Source organism: Xyrauchen texanus, chromosome 41 (genome assembly GCF_025860055.1).
Source record: "Xyrauchen texanus isolate HMW12.3.18 chromosome 41, RBS_HiC_50CHRs, whole genome shotgun sequence".
NCBI classification, from domain to species: domain Eukaryota; kingdom Metazoa; phylum Chordata; class Actinopteri; order Cypriniformes; family Catostomidae; genus Xyrauchen; species Xyrauchen texanus.
Genome location: NC_068316.1, coordinates 6479238 through 6497631, shown reverse-complemented (window position 1 = coordinate 6497631; position 18394 = coordinate 6479238). Strand labels below are relative to the sequence as shown.

The following is an 18394-nucleotide window of genomic DNA, read 5'->3' as shown; positions in this document are numbered from 1 at the left end:
TTCTGAAAAACGCGTTTGTTGGAAAGCTGTCAAATTAGCCAGCGGACCCAGTATCGTAGACGTAGGCTGAGGCTCACTGCCACTTGATATCCATGGGAATATTTTCAAGTGACTATAGAGTTTTTAAAAACACATCTGAAAAGGAAACTTGGATATAAATGTTGTGTATGGTCACTATTTCTGTCATTGAAGACTAGCTGTCACAGTGAATTTATTTCTTCTGCTTGACACAAATTTAGATTTTTAGAATAATATCTCAGCTCTGTAGGTCCATACAATGCAAGTGAATGGTGACTAGGCATTTAAAGCTCCAAAAATCACATCAAGGCAGCATAAAAGTAATTCAAAAATCTATCATATTTTTGTGCTTTTTACTATAAATCTACTCTTTCACAATATAAAGTGATGTGGATATTTGTAGATTTAGATATTGTCCTTTTTATCACCCACACCTATCATATAGCTTCTGAAGACCTGGATTAAGCCACTGGAGTCATTTGGATTAATTTTATGTGGCCTTTATATGCGTTTTGTATCTTAAAAGTTCTGGTCACCATTCACTTGCATTGTAAGGACCAACAGAGCTGAGATATTCTTCTAAAAATCGTAATTTGTGTTTAGCAGAAGAAAGAAAGCTATACACATCTGAGATGGCATGAGGGTGAATAAATGATGAGGGGAATTTTCATTTGTGGGTGAATTATCCCTTTGTATTTGTAGAAATACAAAGCACTGACTTGTCGAACCAGTACTTGCAAGCTTGAAATTGGCAACTTGATGTTTTTTCTTTTTGTGTGTGTGATTTAGTTGTATTGCCGGAGGCTAATAAATAAATAAATGCAGAGTAGACTCTGTATACAGGACGGAAGGGTACAAATATATTTCTATTTACTTACACTCTATCTCGACCAACATTGGAACATTCCAAAGCAACCTAGTGGAGAAATAATTTATTTGTACAGTTGCGTATTCAGTTGTTCATTCTAGAGATATTTTGTATTTTTTTTAACAACTGATAGAATACAGATTACTTGCAATTACGGCTGTGGCTTAGTTGGTAGAATGGGTCGGCCACAAATCGCAGGGTTGGTGGTTCAAATCCTGGCCCACATGACTCCACATGCCGAAGTGTCCTTGGGCAAGACACTGAATCCCAAGTTGCTACCAATGGAAGGCTAGCACCTGTGTGTGTGTGTGTGTGTGTGTGTGTGTGTGAGAGAATGAGTCACAGTGTAAAGCGCTTTGAATACCGTTAAGGGTGAAAAGGTGCCAGATAAGTGCAGACCATTTATTAAGAGGATCCAGAGTAAAAAAAAAAAAAACACACTGTTTGGTTTTACTGTTAAATATTTTTTTATACACACACACACAAGACTGTTGTTCTCGTTGTCCACTTTATTAAAAATCTGAAACGGCTCTTTTGCAAATGGGTCTGTGTAAATGTAACCTCACAATGGATAGGTTGACCTAGCACTTGACCAGGGACTTATACTGTATGTGTTTTTTACATTACTCATATTTCCCTGGATAGGTGTTGCTGTGCGCACTGTGTAGTGAGCTGGTTGGTCATTTCATTCTAATTGTTTGTTTTGGTGTGTCTCAAGGTATGAATGACAGAGTTCCTCTGGTCAGGACTTGCTTTGTTGAGTTTTTCTTTCTCTGCTGTCATGTTACAAAGACATGATTATCTGCTCCAAGTTAAACACAAAGAGTGTGAGAATAGAGAAAGACCTTTTCTACATTAAAGGAAGGAAAGGAACACCTTTACACTTTAGTTTAAACAGTGGTCCCAGAGCAGTTTAGTCTTGAAGTGGTAATTAAATCAGCTCAATGGATTGCTGTTTGAATTTGACCTGTGCCGGTGTTGTTTTCTTTTGAATTTAATAATTATTGGTAAACAGATTTTCTGTAGACCTGTTGCACCTGTTGAGTGATAAATTAAGGTTTAAAAATCTGCATCACCTAGCAGTACTTTGTTCTTCACTTCACTTTCATTTCTATGATTGAATTGTTTGTACACAGTATAATGGTTGACTGTTACAGGTTTTTTTTAATGTGCAGATTATATTCAAAGCTATTGATGTGACTGTTGCAATATTTATTCAAATGTATACTTTCTGGCCAAAAAAGTTGCATACTCTAATACTTGATTGGACCAGTTTTAGCTTTTATTACAGCACGCATTCATCGTGACATTGTTTCAACAACCTTATGCAATGTCACAACTTTTATTTCCACCCAGAGTTGCATTCATTTTTGTCTTAAATCTTGTATTGATGATGGGTATTTACCACTCTGTAAAGTCTTCTCCAACACATCTTTTCAATGGGGTTAAGGTCAGGACTCTGTGGTGGCCAATTCATGTGTGAAAATTATTCCTCATGCTCCCTGAACCACTATTTCACAATTTTAGCCAAATGTATCCTGACATTGTCGCCCTGACATTTCTAACCCATTTCCAGTGATTTCAGCAATCTCCATAGTTGTTTTCTTTGCTTGATGCAGGACAATAATTTGCCCCTTCTGAAACACAGTAACATCTTTTCCATGACCACAGGATACACCTTCAGACGGTTGTTTATGAAATGAGAAGCTACACACTGCATCAGTTAGGGTTAAAAGAATTGTTGCCTGCTGAAACATGTTAATCACTGCAATAATGATCCAATGATAGGCTCTTAAGTATCTGCTTATTTAAATCCAAACAGTGACTTATTTTTAATGGCCAGACTGTTTATTCAAAGCGATTTAAAGATGCACCCATTAAAAAAGTTTATCACCTTAAGACTTGAATGTAGGTATTCATGAGCACTCGCATTAAAATGAAGACTCCAGTCATATCAGTAACCTTATAAAAGCAGTTTTATTCTACATGGAGAGGGTTCACACATGGGGGCTGCCATGTTAGAATCACTTGACCAGCCAAATACTACTTGCTTTAAGTAACTGTCCTGCTATTTGACATTTGATTAAATCATTGGTTAAAGTAATCAAGGCTGACTGGGAATACTACATTTCTACAATGTCATCTGAAACGGATATACGGATACTTCAGATGTGGATATAAAACATTTATATGTGGCATTGAGCAGTCAACTGTTGGAGTGAGTTAACTTGATTCATTTATACAATAATGGTATTCAATTCTGTCTTTTCTGATTCTGAAGATGATTCTGTTATCTGGGTTTAGTTTGTAGAAATTCATATTGTGCCTCACTCTGTGCAATCATGAAGCATCTGTATTTTGAGAAATTTGTGCTTTGCTGCCTCATCTTGCATTATGCATGTCACTGCCTGCTTATGCAATAGCTTTTCTTCGTTTCTATGAGATTTCCCAATGTTTAGATACTACTGTCTTTGCCTGAACTTCCCTGTTTATCATGACGAGCAGTTGCTGACAATAAAAAGTGGCAGGAAAACCATGAATGATATGCTGTTTTCAGCTGTTGTTTTGCTCATTTTGTTGATAGGCCCATTGTTACTGTACCAGCAGCCCTTCGTTGCCATTTAGTGACTGTATAGATGCCAAATATTTTTGTAGTGTCAGGAAATTATGTAACCTGTGCAGCACAGGCAAGTCAAGACGCCACCAAAACACTTTCTCAGACTTTCAGCTTCATCATACCACGTTGGTTGAATGACCTTCCCAAATCCATCCGTGAAGCTGACTCACTCTCTGTCTTTTCCAAGAGCACTTAACTAGTCACTAACAAAAACATAAATAAATATTTGCACTTGTATATGTTTTGAATACTATTCTGATCCTAGTGAAACTATGTAATTTGGCACTTTTGTACCACTGTCTCCTAAAGATGATTCGATTATGTTTTCCTCTTTTGTAAGTCACTTTGGATAAAAGCATCTGCCAAATGAATAAATGTAAGACAAAACTAAAGAAAAGGTTTGATTTGGCACTGTAGCCTGATGTGTAAGAACTCTATCCCAATCTAATTGAACTACCATGCTGTTTTTACTGTCTTTTTTATAGAGCTAACCTCATGATCTGAGGGCAAATATGTGTAATGTCCCAAATAATGTTGGAATGTGTTGTAAATGTACAATTTACAGACTTTTGAATTTTAAATATGCCCTTGAAAATGCTAGATTTTTTTTTTTCAGAATGCCAGACGAATTAAAATGCTTGCCAGTCACTGTTTCCTGAGGCAGCGTTTTCTGTTGCGGTGCATCCTAAAAAAAAAAAGTGTCATTCTAATTATTGGCACGCATCCATCTCAATTAAAACGCCTCGCTGTATTTTAATGATATCTGGCTGGAAGATAAATACAAACTGTGGTTGCGTCAAGGATCAACAGACAGAAAGGCATATTGTTACATGCAAGACAGACATTGATGTGTGCACTATGGGAGAATCAGACCTATTCCAAAGGTAAATATTCAATTTAAACTTCTAATCATTTTATTTAAAAGGAGGAAATTCTTTCATATTGAATTAATATGTAATCATATAAATGCTTTAATAAATGATAATTTAGTCACCGAATTCAAACGTAGTAGTAAATTAGCTCTGCGCTCATTGGTTATTTTGCTAAACTGTAGAGCTCTATTGTAGCAAAGTCACCCTAGTTTGTCTGTGATAGAGATAACATTTAGAAATGTAGTGCTTTCAAAGCTAAGATATGCAATGAATTAATGTTAATTGGGTTCACTGCCTTTTTTTTCCCCACTGCCTATATATATATATATATATTAGTAAATCAAATGCCTAAATGAATTACTTTATTAGATCAAATGCAGAATCTTATAAGTTATAATACATGAGAGTATCATATTAACTAATGATTTGGTGTAGAGTGAAAAGTAAAAAAAAATCTGGATTGTACAGAAAAAAATGTATTAATGGAGGTCAGACTGTGTTACTGTATTTGAGTCATAAACTCAAACTGTGCTGGAGTTTGCTGTTTTATTTGAACCAAATACTGATACAATCAATTGGTTTTCAATTACACTAATCTCTAAACGTCACTGATTATGTTTACGGCTAACTAAATTAAGGAACTGAATGCATTATTATGGTGCGAAGACCCTATTGTTCTTCTAGTCATTTTATAATTGCATTTTTGAGGGCCTAAACATACTTGAAAACTCATGAAACTTTGAACACGCATCAGAAGTGCCGAAAATTTACGACTGATATGGGTTTCAGAATTAGGTGTGGCAAAATGGCTCGATAACGTCACCTTCAAAATTTCACCTAAAACCGGTAGGCGTATGTTACATGTCAACATATCCTAAACCCAACAGGAAATCAACCATTCTGATATGTCTCTTAATTTTTTGCACGTGCACCAGGGTGCGAGGGCCAGTTCATCGCTGCTTGCAGCTTTAATTAATATTGTTATTATTATAACTGAATGCATTTTATTAATAACAATTAAATATTGAATTGATAGACCCACAGAATTTTTCAATAACATCCTCTCCTTATAAATTTGATGTTAGACTACAACAGATCATTTGTTGTGTGTTATATTCTTATTTTTTCTTTTATATCATCTTTTTTTTTTTTTTTTTCCTCAAGGCAAGAAGCATCAAGACCTTTTAAAACATAGCTCGGTCCTTCTTTGAGGTCTTTTTTCCAGCAGACATGTAATACACCCAGCAGTGAAGCTATGGCCTGCTCAACCTCTTAATCTGTTTCAGCAACAGCTAGCAGCGGATTGCAAACAACCTACCTGCTAAAGAGCTGCTAAAGAAAAAGAGCAGGCTCTAGAAAGTGTGGAGTGTCAAATAGATGAGAAGCTAAATGAGTTGAAAGCGCTTCCATGTACTGTAGTCTAGGTTTGGACCAACTTGCAGGACTTTTTTAGGTCTGAGCAGTCAAATGTGCATTCTTTGTCTCTTTTCCTGTTTGTTTAATTGTTTTTAAAATGTTTACAATAACATAACAAAGTGGTGCTTTGTTGTCTTGTGCAGTATTATAAGGAAAAATTATTGCACTGTACATATTTTACAAAAATGTATTTAATTTCAGCACAAATCAGTAAAAGTTGGTTTGGTTAAAAGAAAATTGGTTTGGCATTTTGTCCCAACCCCCCACAAAAAAAACTCACCTAACCTACAGTTGGTAACAAATGTACAAAAATGCAACCAAAATTCAATAAGAATGCGAAATATGAATTAAGTGACTTAATATACATATAATCATAATTTGTATTCATATTGAGGATTCCAGTCTTGTAGCTTGATACTTCGAGTTTTACTAAAAGGGTGTTATTTAAACTCACCAAGGGTGGCTTTCATCAGCATAAGTAACATTGCATCAGCGAATTCAACGTTAGTGCTTGAAAAATGGATTTAGGGACCTTAAAAATCTATTGGCAAACATGTGATCGTATTATTATCAGTTATGCCATCATTTTATCACACGCAGTTACACAGGCAGATGTCTGCATCAATGAACGAGAGATCAGGCACTTAAAATGCTTCGCTCCGTTTACCACAAACTACACAAGAAGGATGAAGGAATGAGAAGGGGAAAGAGAGTAGAAAGCTGCTGGGAAAATGCAGCTACAACTTTCTTTGCACCAAAACTGCTTCTTGTTCTGCTGTTTCACTCAGGCTAGTGAAAAATGTAACCTAATAATAATAAATAATACAATTATTATTATTATTTTTTTAACAAAAACCTTTCTGAGGTGGGGTTGAAAATATGATCCTAGTTGGAAATGTACAGACAGTACAAATGAGACATTTCATTTTCTTGATAAAATGAATCATCACCATCAAAGATGCCCATCCTTGTTACATTATATTTAGGGGTGGGGAAGTCAAGATTGGACAAGGGTGTGCTCAAGGATATCTCCTTTAAAAGTAAGGGAATATTTGCTGGTCTCTCTCCTTTGCTAGTAAACTGTCTTAAACAAAATTCTTATCTTTCAAAGATTCAGTGCCAGGAATATTAGACTTTGGCAGATCCAACAACTAGGCCTTGTTCTTCCTTGGAATTCTGAATGCTAATGTGGGCCTGGTTATATGTGTGGATGGGAATCATAAGGAATTTAACAATTCTGGTTCCTTAACTGTACAATTAACATTTATTTTAGTACTTTTGTGGGAGGATTTAAAAAAAAAAATAAGAAACAATTCTTATTGGATATAATGCCCCCAGCAATTTTCCGTTTCCAAATAATTAGATTATTTCATATTATAGAACAGAACAGATTATTTAAACAGTTGTTTACACCAACGTCTTAATTGAGAATTAAAATAACATTTACAATTACAAAAAAAATATATACAAAAACTATAACTTATTAAAATATATATCAGTAACCATCCAATAATTACTAAACCAATATCACACTTTGCCAAACTTCTATTGTCGTTAGCTACACGTACCTGACCGGACATCTAGATGAAGAACATCGGCTCAAGTTTATCATCGATATTGATATATAATTTCATCCCCCAGCACTACATGCAGGACTCTGCCTGAGCATGTTTGATTACTCCTCCTGTCGCAATCCTCAGCTCTGATCGACAGTAATGCTGGAACCTTTTCTTACTATAGTGTAGTAGTAATCCGAGTGATCATGGAGTGAGAGACAATTCCCTATGACGTTTTGAAAAGTTCCCTGTGAAATTTGCACATTGACTGATAACACACAGTTTGTCAACATAAGTTCAACTTGTTCAGAGCACATATAAGACTGTCTTTTGTCAAAGACGAATATTTTATGTCACAGGGATAAATGGAAATTCACACATCTAGCTGCTCTTACACATCTTCACTGCTCTTACAAATTTGTAACGCCACAAACACAAGCGGAGTGATACAAACAGTAAACCGTCACAGTGCTGAAAGTTTGAGATCATGCAATCAGATTCAAAGACAGGAACTTACTGCTGTATAATCTGATTTAAGTCTGCAAGCCATAAACAAACTTAATACAGTACATAAGACACTTTATTGTCATTTAATACAGTACAACGAATTGAGTGTGGCAACCCTCAGAAAGCAATAGTAAACATTTTACACAGAGCTCCAGACTGCGACTAAAATGGTCACAAATGCAATCAAAAATAAATTATTGCGACTAATTTAAAATCTAGTTGCCATTGACGATGTGTGCTTTAATATGCAGTTTCATCAGATATCATCTTGTGGCAGCTACATCTCTGGGGAAGAAGCTGCTCTGTTTGTATGGGACCTGATGACTCTGTACCTCTTCCCCCGACTGTAGAATGAAAAATATTTGGGTTGGATTCTTAATGATGTTGCTAGTCTTTTTGTTTAGTCCAATAGCATACACAGTGTCCAGGTTAGCGAGCTCAGAGCCTATGATCCGCTGTGCTATTTTAACTGCGCAGAACAGGTCTTTGCGATTTTCCCAAGCGCAGCTGGCGTATCACACAGTGGGTAAGGATGTTATGGTGCTCCGGTAAAAGTTCTCCAGGAGCTGTATGGGTAGTCTGGCCTGCTTGAGTTTTCTTAGGAAGAATAGCCTTTGTTGTGCTTTCTTCACCAGGTGGAAGGTGTTGAAGGATCATGTGAGATATTTTGTGTAGACTCCAATGAACTTGATATCGTTGACCCTCTCCACCTCCTCTCCATTTAAATGCAGCAGGGGATGGATGGTCTTCCTAGATTTTCTGAAGTGGTGAATTGGTGTGCAGTCATGAGTGAAAAGGGTGAATAGGGCTGGGCTGAGCACACAGCCCTGTGGTAAACCTGTGTTCAGGATGAGGGTGGAGGAGGTGTGATTTACCTATTCTGACATGTTGTGGTCTGTTGGTGAGAAAATCCATAATCCATGAGCAAAGTGAAGTGGCTAGGCCCAGGTTGCCCAGTTTCTGCATGAGTTTGTGCAGGATAATGGTGTTGAAGGCGGAACTGAAATCAATGAATAGCATCCTAACATGCGTTTGGCTGCTCCAAATGAGTCAAGGCTGTGTGAAGTGCAAGTGAGACAGCATCATCAGTAGATCTGTTTGTGCGGTAAGCAAACTGGCGGCTGTCTAGATCCGTGGGGATGATGGTCTTGATGTGCGATAGTATGAGTCAATCAAAGCCGTTCATAATGACAGGGGTTAAAGCAAATGGGTGGTAGTCATTGAGGCATTTCACCGCAGACTTGTTGGGCACAGTGGAGATGGCGGAAGTTGGAGACAGTGGCGAGTTGTAGTGAAAGGTTGAAAATGCTAGTTAAAACCCCGCTAGCTGGTCAGCACTTCCCCAAAGTGTGCGGCCTGTGACCCTGTCATTATTGATTTGTGGAGAAGTGTCTTTGTAGTCAGTGACGCTTTAATTCCCTTCCACATGCTACGTGGGTTGTTGTTTGGATCAGCAATTTCATTTTGATCTATCAAATAACTGAAGGACACAGTAATATTTTGGTAGTGAAATGAGGTTCATTGGATGAACAGAAAATGTGGAATATGCATCAAAACGAAATTAGATCGGTGCATAAATTTGGGCACCCCTGTCATTTTGTTGATTTGAATACCTGTAACTACCTAGCACTGATTAATTGGGACACACAATTGGTTTGGTGAGCTCATTAAGCCTTGAACTTCATAGACGGGTGCATCCAATCATGAGAAAAGTATTTAAGGTGGCCAATTGCAAGTTGTTGTTCTCTTTCACTCTCCTCTGAAGAGTGGCAACAAGGGGGCCTCAAAACAACTCTCAAATGACCTGAAAACAAAGATTGTTCAACATTATGGTTTAGGGGAAGGCTACAAAAAGCTATCGCAGAGATTTAAGCTGTCAGTGTCCACTGTGAGGAACATAGTGAGGAAATGGAAGACCACAGGCACAGTTCTTGTTAAGGCCAGACGTGGCAGGCCAAGTAAAATATTGGAGAGTCAAAGGCGAAGGATGGTGAGAACGGTCAAAAACAGCCCACAGACCACCTCCAAAGACCTACAACTTCCCCTTAGTTCTTGTTACAGGCTAGAGCTAGAAAAACATAACTTGTGATGCCGATCTTTGGAGGCTCTTAAGGAATTTGTGCCCATAGAGGATATTGCAACTACAGATGGCTTAAAAAATTACTGGAAAATTTATGTAACAACAATAAACCCACCAAAAATTAATCATGTATCAATGTATTATACATTATACTACAATGGAATTTTAATGCCCTTAATCAAAGCACATTATTGTTGCTTTCAATAGATTACAGCCACACGAGGAAACAGGAAGAACTTGCATGCATGTTTTAAATAAAACCTCACGTGCATTATTGTCAAATATTACCATTATACAACACTCGTGTCGAGCGATGTCTGCAAACAGTGCCTGTTTTGTAAACGTCTTTTGACCTGTGCAGGGTGTAATACGTTATAAAGTAACACATTACTGTAATTAAATTATATATTCTATATAAAATATTGAATTGAAAATCAAAATGTAACTTCTAATGATAACATTTGTTTTCTAATTGTACGGCAGCCCTATAAAGGCATTGGCAATATGCCTGCATGCGTGAGCTCGCAACAGTATGTTGAGAAATCACTCAAGTGAAAAGAGGTCAGAAGATATGAGTGGCTGTTTTACTAAATGTTAATATCCCCATTACTACGAGTTTATGACAAATGAAGATAAGTCAAGTAATTTTTATTTGTATAGTGCCTTTCACAACACACATTGTTTCAAAGCAGCATTACAGAAGATCAGGCATTAACAGAAAATGAAACCGTAATATCTATAATGTCTTAGTCATCATTGTGTAGTTTGATAAAATGCAATTGTGAATTTAAAATAAGTCATTAAATAATAATTGTATTAATAACCCCAGTGAGCAAGCCGAAGGCGACTGTGGCAAGGAACACAAAACTCCAGAAGATGTTGGTTAATGGACAAAAATAACCTTGGGAGAAACCAGACCCACTGTGGTAACTGTGTAACGTCTAGGTTACGTATGTAACCTCCGTTCCCCGATGGAGGGAACGAGACATTGTGTCAGAGAAGCGACACTAGGGGTCTCTCTTGAGCGCCGATATTCACCTCTGAACTATGAAATAAGGCCAATGAGAGTTGGCAACCAGTATTTGCATGTCCCGCCCCCGGACATACGGGTATTTAAGCGGCGCAAATACGGGAGTTCATTCAGGATTTTTCTGAGGAGCCGGAAATGGTCCGGCCACAACAGGGGCTCGGCTCAGCGACGTGGCAGGGGAGACACAACGTCTCGTTCCGTCCATCGGGGAACGGAGGTTACATACGTAACCTAGACGTTCCCCTTCTGTCGCTCTCTCCACGTTGTGTCAGAGAAGCAACACTAGGGGTCCACTTAAAAAGAGCCATGCGCTGAGCCGTGTACGTGATCCGCTGATACAGGAGCGAGCAGGTATTCCTACGTGCAGAACGACCAACTGTATCAGGCTGCACGTACCCTTCCCCAATGCCCCATTTAAGCCATCAGGATTCCTTATCATTACCCTGGAGGGGGAACAAGGTGACGTCCGCCAACATGGGAACGGGCCAGCCTGGCTGGGCCTCTTTTCTCTCTATGTTTCTCGCATAGAGCAGCTATGGCCGGGGCCCTTATACGCATTGAGGGAAGGGGGTCTTAGCCCTTATTAGGGTGGAGAAGACCCTGCGGAGGCCACGCCTACCCGGGAGGGGAGGCAAATTTTGAGTGGCAAATACATCGCATGGCCTATACTTAGGTCTTATGTGGAACAGTAGTGCGGTGGTAGATCCAGCCTCGCAGAGGGGGAAGCATACAGCACGGCACCCGAGGCAGCTGTGACTGCCTAAGGGAAACACGGAGTCAACTCTCGTGAGGGGACAGAACCGTGGTTTTACACACAGGGGGAGTCCGAACAGGAGGCCTTACCTGTGGGGCACCTATACCAGTACAGGGTAGCTTGCGGTACCCGCAGTGGTTTGGGTCGGCGAGTTCCTCTGCAGAACTGCGACCCACGAGGGCTAGGGAGGAGTCAACCAGTGTCCCAAACCTGGGATCTCCTGGGAAAGAAGGCGCACTGTTTCCCCTGGTTAGGGGGAAGGGCGCTGGGTGCAAGCGATTCACCCGGTCAGATCGTGGACGTGCCACCGAGTTCTACGGGCTCGGTACCTGAGAGAACACGGGACGATTCTGACTCAACTCGGAGATTGTAGAATCTCGCAAAAGTGTTAGGTGTTGCCCAGCCCGCTGCTCTACAAATGTCTGCTAGGGCAGTGCCCCTAGCCAGTGCCCACGAGGATGCAACACTCCTGGTGGAGTGGGCTCGGACCCGCAAAGGGGGGTGGCATGGCCTGGGTGTGATAAGCCAGGGAAATGCCGTCGACAACCCAGTGGGCGAGTCTCTGCTTGGAGACAGCATTCCCTTTCTGCTGTCCCCCAAAGCAGACGAAGAGCTGCTCAGAGCGTCTGGTGGTCTGTGTGCGGTCCAGGTAAATACGTAAGGCAGGTACTGGACACAGCAGTGAAAGGGCTGGGTCTGCCTCCTCCCGGGGCAGCGCTTGCAGGTTCACCACCTGATCCCTGAAGGGTGTGGTAGGAACCTTGGGCACGTAGCCCAGTCGCGGTCATAGGATCACGAAAGTGTCTGCCGGACCGAACTCCAGGCAAGCGTCGCTAACAGAGAACGCATGCAGGTCCCCGACCCTCTTGATGGAAGCGAGCGCGATCAGCAGGGCGGTCTTGAGAGAGAGGGCCCTGAGTCCAACTGAGTCAAGCGGCTCGAAGGGGGGTCTCCGGAGTCCCATAAGGACGACCGAGAGATCCCAGGAGGGAAACAGGTTAGGCCGGGAGGGAGTCATCCTCCGGGCACCTTTTAGGAACCTGACGATTAAGTCGTGCTTACCAAGAGACTTGCCGTCTACCATGTCGTGGTACATACACCTTGAGGGTGGAGGGGGACAGCCTCCTCTCCAGCCTCTCCTGAAGAAACACGAGCACTGACCTAACTGCGCACTTCTGCGGGTCTTCGGCTCGGGAAGAGTCGTGGGGCTGGAAACGTTTCAAAGGGACCACGGTGCCTGGTTCGAAAGAAGCGAGGCATTCCAGCACTGACTGAGCACGCTCGTTGGAGAGACGTGCTGTCATTGAGACTGAGTCTAACTCCAAACCGAGAAAAGAGATGCTCTGGACCGGGGTGAGCTTGCTCTTTTCCCAGTTGACCTGAAACCCTAAATGGCCGAGGTGCTCGAGCACCTGGTCTCTGTGTGCGCATAGTAATTCCTGGAGGAGGCCAGAATGAGCCAATCGTCGAGGTAATTGAGTATGCGTATGCCCGCTCCTCGTAGCGGGGCAAGAGCCGCCTCTGCGACCTTCGTGAAGACGCGAGGGGACAGAGACAGGCCGAAGGGGAGGACTTTGTACTGATACGTCTGGCCGTCGAACGCGAACCGCAGAAAGGGTCGATGTCGAGGGCGAATTGAGACGTGGAAGTATGCGTCCTTCAGGTCCATCGCTGCGAACCAGATAGAATTTGTTTCTGGGTGAGCATTTTGAACGGGAGTTTGGACAAGGTCCGATTGAAAACTCGCAAGTCCAAGATCGGTCGTACGCCGCCGCCTTTCTTGGGTACAACGAAGTAAGGGCTGTAGAAATCCTTCTTCATTTCGGTTGGAGGGACAGGCTCTATCGCGTCCTTAATTAAAAGGGAGGCGATTTCTTCGCGCAGGGACTGAGCATGTCTGTCGTGCACTACGGAGAAGTGAACGCCCACGAAGGGGGGCGGAGACCTGGCGTAACCGAGTCGAATGGTCCGGTGCAGCCAGCGTGACGGGCTGGGCAGTGAGAGCCACGCCTCTAAGCTCCGTGCTAGGGGCACTAAGGGGACGGGTATTTTGGACGTACCCGGCGGGGCTTCGCAGCGGTGCGGAACAGGTAACGTGGCGTCGGGAGGCACTGCAGCGTCCCGAGGCTCTGGTGCTGAGAATAAACTCAAAGCACTTACCTTGCTCCGCGCACCCGGCAGGGGGCGGGTTCATGACTGAGGAGGAGGTCTGCTGGCATCCTCTGGTCTCGTCTGAACCGGCCGGCCGGGGAACAGTCGTGGGGCTGAGGGCGGGGACACAGCGTCCAGGAAGCCGGGACTGTTGAGGCCTGAAAGCAGAGTGCCGTGAGAACGGCATTTGCGGGCCAGGTGACCCAGAGACAACAAGGAAATAGCTCTATAGTGTGTAAAGAATTTAACAAAAAATAAATTCTCCTTCCGGCCCTCCACCAGGGAACGGAGTGGTCTTACCAGCTCCGGAGCTACTGTCTCGGTCTCTGGGTTGGTCATCTCAGGGGCGCCTGGGAGCCTTCTGGGTCCACAAGGGGGGCCGTGAGACGATGGGCGTCCAACTTTTGCGAGGAGCTCAACGCTGGGGCTGAGAGCTGGGCCCACTCACTTAGTTGAGGCGGAGCACCACTTTCTTTCTTCCTTGAAAGCCGCAGGAGGGCGCCCTCGGCGAGCAGACAGGGCATGGCCCCTGGCGGCAGGTTTGCGTCAGGGCAGGATGTGTGAAAATAGCCTTTGTCTGTTTCTTCACCACTGAGGACTGCCTTTTTGGGCGAAGTCGTCACGCGGCATCGCCGAATGGACGGAACTGGGAGACGGGGGCATTTGAGAAAGCGTGCTTTGTCTGCCTCCTGTACTGCCTGTCCATCGTTGCGTTTCTGGACCACGGAGTGTCCATCGCCTGTTTGAGTGCAGTTCCTGCAGCATGTCAAAAACAGGACTACCCAAGTGCAGATTTTGGAGTGCCCTGGCCCGGTGGACTTGCAGGAGGGGGCCATGGCGTGCAGGGGGGAGCGGTCTGGGACCGTTCTACCACCGAGGGTAGCGAGAGCGGAGGAGCGAGGAAGCTGGGCTTACTCAGCTCATCATGCACGTCCGGGAAGGGGCCCGGGGGGCGCGGTTGTGAGCAGCGCACATGCCCGCGGAACCAATTAAGCCCGGGGAAGCATAGCGGACCTTCGTGCGTCAGGCTCAGACCGGGCGGGGACCCAAAGGTGGCGGCCCAGGCGAGTTATCCGCATCCGGCGCCACTGTTACGCTCTCCGATGTTGCGGTGATGTCATCATCCAATGCCAGGGAGCTCGAGTGACCGGACGGCAGGCCGTTAAGCCGGCCGCACTAATCCAGAGCTCGCGGGAAGCCGGCAAGCGTGCCGGGGAGGCGGGAGGTTTCGAGGGGATTTACCCGGCGAAAGCGCCCCGTTGTTCTCCCCAGATCGTTCTCCATCGCCCGCGGCGCCTGCCTCAATCCCATAGGAAGGAGGCGAGGCGCGGGGGGCGGCTGAAGTGGCTCTCTCTCACTACAAGAGAAAGCAGGGATCGCAATGCTGCCGCGGTTATGTTCTCACACTGAAAACATAACCCATTGGAGAGAATGCTCATCCCGAGCTCGGACGGAAACAAGCAAGCGTGCCGGGGAGGCGGGGGGTTTCGAGGGGGTTCACCCGGCGAAAACGGAGCCCGTCATTGTCCCCAGATCGTTTTCATCGCCCACAGCGCCTACCTCAATCCCGTAGGAAGGAGGCGAGGCACAGGGGGCAGCTGAAGCGTTTTTTTATCACTACAAGAATAAGCCTACGACCGCAATGCTGTCATGGTTATGTTCTCGCACTGAGAACATAGACCATTCATAAAAACGCTGCCTGCGTGTGATCGCAACCCAGGAATGCAAGGCAGTTTTTATGGCCGTCAGAGGTGGGGAGAATCAACGCATCCAGAAACTACACAGAGGCGGAAAACCATCTTTAAAAAGATGCGTCCTGAGAAGGACGTTCAACGCCGCTGTGTTTTTGCTCTTTTAGAGGAAATTACTCTTTTAAATAATATCACTCTTTTATGAATGAAAGAACTTGTGAGAGATCTTTCTTATCTGCAACTGTCGATGCGCTCAGGGGCAGGAAGTGCACAGCCGTGCAAACAGGAGAAAGCCGCTGTTGTGCGCTGTAGAATCCAACAGCATGCAGCAGAGGATAGCAGGAACTCGGTGTGTAAAACGCAGCAGTCTGCAAACACGACCATCGGCTCCGAAGAAATTTTCTGAATGAACTCCCGTATTTGCGCCGCTTAAATACCCGTATGTCCGGGGGCGGGACATGCAAATACTGGTTGCCAACTCTCATTGGCCTTTTTTCATAGTTCAGAGGTGAATATCGGCGCTCAAGAGAGACCCCTAGTGTCGCTTCTCTGACACAACGTGGAGAGAGCGACAGAAGGGGAACCCTAGTTAAATGTAGCTCACATTCAAATCTGTGAAGATTCTCAGCTATATAGGTCACACTACAATGTCTAGTAGAGATTAGTTAACTGGACTGTTGCTCAAGAAGTTCTGGCACTCATCCAAGTGACTTTATTAGTTGTAAATGGTGGAGCGTCTCCAGCATATAATGTCATCTCTCACACAGGTGGGAGTCTCTACACTGATGGTATGAAAATGGTGGTGCTTGTATGAATGACAACTTTATAGCTTCCGGAAGAGTTGGAACTTCTCATGTTGACAAACATCCAAACATTATTAAAACACTTTTCAGTGTAACACAATAACATAGCTTTTCAGCACACAATATCTTTGACACACAGGTGTGTGTGTGTGTGTGTGTGTGTGTGTGTGTGTGTTAGGTCGACTCAGCCTAAAATGAGTACCTGGTGTGGTGTGTAAACATCGCCACTGGGGAGACATAGACGGTCGGGCGTGGTGCTGGCCACACACCCCCTTGTGTACCGTTCCGGCCTTCATAGGTGCTCGCTAACAGCACTTGCCCCTACAGTCTGTTAAGGATAAATGGGGGAATCTTTGATCTTTGTGTGTGTCTCACTGTTGACTTTTCAGCCAAATGTGGTATACAGACATCAACTTTGCTGCAGGCATCTCTCTCTATTTCTCTGAACTCAATCTCAACCCAGAGGGAATCACGTCTGTCTAGAAACCAACTTAACGTGTGTTTAATTTGAGCAGAACGATAATATCACTGAAGATTGTGAAGCAAAGAACACCCAATTCTCTCGGCTTCATCAAAACGGCGATATTAAGTCTAGGCTTTTTTTTTTTTTTTTATTCAAAATATACCTTGTAATCGAAGAATTTATCCTTTTGAAAAAACTTGGTCAAATAGCATGGTAGACATTGAAACAAAAAGTTTAACCTGGGAAGAATGTTCATTCGTATGACATTAATCCTGATGAAAGTTGGAAGGTTTGACCAGTCTGATAAATTCGGTTTAATTTTGGTAAAGGATGGTAATTGGCACTGAATATTTTTTCTAAATTAGGCGTAATATTAATTCCCAGATATTTTAATCCAGAAGATGGTAACTGGAAGGAAGAATGCAAAGAGGCATCGGGAAGGACATCCGGAGTGACATGCATACACAAAGCCATAGATTTATCCAAATGAATCTTCTATCCTGAGATATTACTGCAATTATCAATTCCTGTGTAAACTGTGTCATTAGAGGTCTCAGGCTATTTAAAATATAGCTGAACATTGTCTGCATAAAGGGATATGCAATGTTCCTCTGGGCCTATGTATGTTTGTGTTTGATCTCACGATTACAGCTAGAGGTTCAATAACCAGAGAAAACTAAAGTGGTGAGAGCGGGCAGCCTTGACGACAGCCTGATTACTGAGAAAATATTAGATAAAATTCTAATGGTGTTGACCTTGGCCATAGGTCTAGAATATGAAAGTTTGACCTAAGCAATAAACTTAGGACCCAGCCCCACCTTCTCCAGCACTGCAAAATGAAAGGGCCATTCAACCCTGTCAAATGCCTTTTTGGCAACGAGAGATACAATAATGGCAGAGTCCCTTGTCCTGTTTAAATTATCTATTTTCAGTGCTCTACGAATATTATCAGTACCATATCTAGACTTCACAAACCCAGTCTGGTCTGGATTAATAAAATGAGGCAAAACAGTTTCAAGCCGGCAAGCTAATGATTTGGCCTTAATTCTATAATCCATATTGAGTAGACTAATCGGACGATATCGAACATTTAAAACAGGTCTTTAATTTGCTCTTTTTCAAGAGCAAATTAATAACAGCCATTGACCAAGATCCAGGCATAGAATCTGTTTCTAAGACACTGTTAATAGCTGGCATTAAAATTGGGTTAAGCTCAGGCCAGAACTGCTTAGAAAATTCTAATGGAAACCCATCCAGGCCGGGAGCTTTGCCTGACGGCATAGATTGAATAGCTTGCCAAATTTCTTACTTTGTAAAAGGAGCATTTAAAAGGAGTTTAGCATTTTCAGAAACACTGGGAAAGAGGACGCTCTTGCAAGTATTTCAGCAGATCCTCGCTGGGACCACTGCACTCTGATGTATATAGAGTCAGAAAGTCAGAAAAAGTGCTATTTATAACCAAGAGGTCATAGGACATGCAACCATTTTAATTGCCTTTTATTGCTCTTGCATTCTGCTCCCTTTTTAAGTGGTAAGCAAGCAGATGACCGGGTTTGTTTCCGGACTCA

The 18394-nt window shown here is 43.1% G+C and overlaps 1 protein-coding gene across 1 annotated transcript in view; it reads left to right on the top strand.

Moving 5' to 3' along the window:
* The window catches only part of slc4a2b (solute carrier family 4 member 2b), a 64264-nt gene that overhangs the window by 271 nt on the left and 45599 nt on the right, over positions 1 to 18394 (top strand). The window lies entirely within an intron of this gene.